Here is a 4,446-nt window from a genome sequence, read left to right on the forward strand (position 1 = left end):
ACATATTCGGTGTGAAATATCGCTAGCGGGCGCCGGCCTCTCTTGACATTCGCTCTTTCACCAAAATTGCATTCGCTTCCGCCCTGCAATGGCTGGTGAGGTAGAATCATTGGATCAGAGGAATAGCAGTGGAGCAGGCTTATGGCAAGTGAGCTGGCCTTCTATCAATACTTCGGTCTCTCTTCCGTTGGACATTATTTACTCGTCTCTCTCTCTCTCTCTCTTGTCGCCCACCTACTGATTTCCGTCACAGCACTTATGCGCGGCCTTTCAGTCGACAGGCTGCCAGCCTGCTGTCTACTTGGACTGCGTTGGCTGATCACTCGTCTTCGCGTCTGTGCGGCCTTCAATGCGCCCAACTAACGTCTCTTGACCGAATTCATTGCACTATTCCGCGCAAACGGCTACTCTTAATGTGCATAACAACGCTCATGGTTCAACACGACCAGAGCAGTCGGGAGCAGTATACTAAGAAGTTTAGCAAAACTCGTCAAAGCGTTGGGTTACCCATCACTAACTGCGATGATGGCGGTTCCCACCGGCGAATACTCACAACTAACCAATATTGGGCGACGATGGCTCATGATCCCTCTAAACAGTAAGAAAGAGATGGGTAATGTCTTATGCCTCGCTGGGGCAAAGAGCGGATAAGGAGGAATTAGTATGATCTTGATCCATATGTCGCTACCTCGCTGGAGCTGAATTGAGGAAGGCGGATAAGGGGAGGATTAGCACGGTGGCGCTGCGGCACCAGGGATAGCGAAGGTGCAGTTTGATCTGATCATCTGGTTTGCTATTTCTCTAATAGCGTGCGGTCCTCATGTCGGCTCTTCCTGGGGCAAAGAAGAGGAGAGGATTAGGAAGTGCTTTACGTTATGGCACTGCGGCACTCGAGAGGATGAAGGTGCAGTTTGATCTGATGTCTGGTTTTGCTATTTCTCTAAGGCCAATTGTCTGGTCCCTAATGTCTTCTGCCTCGCTGGGAGAAAGAGGATAAGGGGGTCGCCAGCGTCGGTCCCTCGAATGTAGCTGCCTAGATGGAGCTGGAACTAAAGGAGCGGATAAGGAGGTGCTTCGGTGGCGCTGCCTGCTTCAAGGATAGCAAGAGAAGGTGCAGTTAGATCTGATCATCTGGTTTGTTATTTCTCTAAGGCCAACGTGCGGTCCCTCGCCCAATGTCTTCTGCCTCTCTCTCAATCTCACTATTTTGGCCGCCGTGATAGGCGCCGCCAACAGCAGCAGCTACCTGGTTGATCCTGCCAGTAGTCATATGCTTGTCTCAAAGATTAAGCCATGCATGTGTAAGTACAAGCCGATTTAAGGCGAAACCGCGAATGGCTCATTAAATCAGCTATGTTTCATTGGATCTGTAAACCCACTTACTTGGATAACTGCGGCAATTCTAGAGCTAATACATGCAATTGGTCTCTGACCGCAAAGGAAGAGCGCTTTTATTAGTTCAAAACTGGTCGGGCCCCGGTCCGTAACCCACCTGTGGTGAATCTGAATAACTTCGGGCTGAGCGCACGGTCTCCGCACCGGCGCCGCTTCTTTCAAGTGTCTGCCTTATCAGCTTTCGATTGTAGGTTATGCGGCTATAACGGGTAACGGGGAATCAGGGTTCGATTCCGGAGAGGGAGCCTGAGAAACGGCTACCACATCTAAGGAAGGCAGCAGGCACGCAAATTACCCACTCCCGGCACGGGGAGGTAGTTGACGAAAAATAACGATGTGAGTCTCATCCGAGGCCTCGCAATCGGAATGAGTACACTTTAAATCCTTTAACAGTATCCATTGGAGGGCAAGTCTGGTGCCAGCAGCCGCGTAATTCCAGCTCCAATAGCGTATATTAAAGTTGTTGCGGTTAAAAGCTCGTAGTTGGATCTCAGTTCCGGACTGACGGTGCACCGCCCGGTGTTTACTGTCACGCTCCGAACAGCCGCCCGCCCGGCTCGCACGGGATGCTCTTTGTCGAGTGTCCCGAGTGGCAGAGAGTTTACTGAAAAAAAATTAGAGTGCTCAGAGCAGGCTATTTGAATGGCCCGAATGGTGATGCATGGAATAATGGAATAGGACCTCGGTTCTATTTTGTTGGTTTTCGGAACCAGAGGTAATGACTAATCGGAACAGGCAGGGGCATTCGTATTGCGACGCTAGAGGTTCTTGGACCGTCCAAGACGAACTACTAAAGCATTTGCAAGGATGTTTTCATTAATCAAGAACGAAAGTTAGAGGTTCGAAGGCGATCCAGATACCGCCCTAGTTCTAACCATAAACGATGCCAACTAGCGATCCGGGCGTTATTCCCATGACGGGGCAGCTTCCGGAAACCAAAGTCTTTGGGTTCCGGGAAGTATGGTTGCAAAGCTGAAACTTAAAGGAATTGACGGAAGGGCACCACCAGGAGTGGAGCCTGCGGCTTAATTTGACTCAACACGGAAACCTCACCAGGCCCAGACACGGAAGGATTGACAGATTGAGAGCTCTTTCTCGATTCGGTGGTGGTGGTGCATGGCCGTTCTTAGTTGGTGGAGCGATTTGTCTGGTTAATTCCGATAACGAACGAGACTCTGGCCTACTAAGTAGTCGACGGATCTCCAGAAAATGGTGTCCAGTTCGCAACTTCTTCTTAGAGGATAAGCGGCAATTCTAGCCGCACGAGATTGAGCAATAACAGGTCTGTGATGCCCTTAGATGTTCTGGGCGCCGCAGCTACACTGAAGGGATCAACGAGTTTTCCCCTCCGAGAGGAGCGGGTAACCCGTCAAAGCCTCAAAGCCTTTCTTGATAGGGATTGGGGCTTGCAATTGTTTCCCATGAACGAGGAATTCCCAGTAAGTGCAAGTCATCAGCTTGCGCTGACTACGTCCCTGCCCTTTGTACACACCGCCCGTCGCTACTACCGATTGAATGATTTAGTGAGGCCTTCGGACTGGCGCTCTTGGATTGTCGGCCCCGTTGCCCGCGAGGGTTTTCTGGGGTCGTCGCCTCGAGCTGACGGAAAGATGTCCAAACTTGATCATTTAGAGGAAGTAAAAGTCGTAACAAGGTTTCCGTAGGTGAACCTGCGGAAGGATCATTAACAGAGAGAAAGAGAACGGGGCGCTCTTAAAACTACTACTACTCTCTGATTTGGGCGGTCTCGGGCTCTGCTCTGGCAACTCCAGCAGCGAAAGAGGACAATCCCGGCCCCCGCACCAAAAATAGGTACCACCACGCTGTAGGTGGACCACACTCGGGCGAGAGCGCGAAGACCGGAGGAGGACGGACGGGGCTTTGGACGGCTGCCCGTCCGTTCCTTACTACCGGCGAATAAGCCTCTTGACCCAAAAAGAGTGAAATTCAAGTGTCAAAAAACAACAACAAGCCGTCCGGCCAAACCCAAACCACAAACTTGGGCTATGTCTGTCAAACCCTTTCATTGAGACTCGACCTGTGATGGTTAGTCGCAAAAAGACCAAATGGCAAATACACAACTCTTAACGGGGGATCACTCGGCTCGTGGGTCGATGAAGACCGCAGCAAACTGCGTGTCGGTATGTGAATCGCAAGAATACCAGATACATCGACAAGTTGAACGCATATTGCGGCGGCGGCAGCCATATGAGCTTGTCGCCGCCACTCCTCTACGAGGGTCGGAAATATACATCCATCGGTTGCTGCGAGTTCGGTGCCTGCTGACTGTCTCCCCGACACGAGGGTAACCCGAACCGAGCTTCCGCCTTGGGGTTTAATCGCCCGCGCCTTGCGCGAGGCGTGCCCTTAAAAACAAGCCTATCACTAGCAAGTCCATGGACTTGGCGCACCCACATTCAACCACAACAAAGCGACGGTTGTCGCCCTCGCCATATATATATACTCTTTGGGCGACTCTTTTACACTGTCCACAGAGACCTGAATGTGTCTGACGCTCTGGCTGATGCTGCACATGTTCTAGAGCCTCCATCCACGAAGAGGAAACAAAACCAGGTGGGATATCTTTTAAATGGCCCGCCGGAATTTCGTCTATCACCTCAGAGTGCTTGGCATGCATTACCCAGTGAACCTAAAATTGATGAGTGCGCCTGGGTACAGTCTACCATATGTAGTGGTGCAGGCAGAAGATGAAATGTAGGTGACGCCGTGCTCTCCCTCACGCTCCTCCTCTCCCCACGGATCCAGGCAGTGTAAGAAGCGTTCTCTTTGAGAGTTCGCCACGAGTCACATCATCTCATGACTGGGAGGAGGCAGGGAGTTCTCTCTAGCGTTAAAGGCGATTGTGCGCCTCTGCTTGGCTTCGCCGGGATAGAACACTAGTTCTGCAGCCCCGGAAAGGCACGCTCACGCCAAAGTGTCTGCGACCTATCTCACTCCGGATAAACAAGAATTACCCTGCGCATCTGCAGAAACGGGAAAAAGGAGTCAAGACTAGCGACAAAAGTGCGGCCGAAATGGGAAAAAGAACAC

General features: G+C 51.4%; 1 non-coding gene across 1 annotated transcript; it reads left to right on the forward strand.

Moving 5' to 3' along the window:
* Window positions 1-3,474: 3,474 nt before the first annotated feature.
* LOC121874038 lies at window positions 3,475-3,638 on the forward strand. The gene has a single exon (XR_006090337.1). It is a non-coding gene; the product is annotated as a 5.8S ribosomal RNA (ribosomal RNA).
* The last annotated feature ends 808 nt before the right edge of the window (window positions 3,639-4,446 follow it).

Source organism: Homarus americanus, unplaced genomic scaffold (assembly GCF_018991925.1).
Source record: "Homarus americanus isolate GMGI-L3 unplaced genomic scaffold, GMGI_Hamer_2.0 scaffold1070, whole genome shotgun sequence".
NCBI classification, from domain to species: domain Eukaryota; kingdom Metazoa; phylum Arthropoda; class Malacostraca; order Decapoda; family Nephropidae; genus Homarus; species Homarus americanus.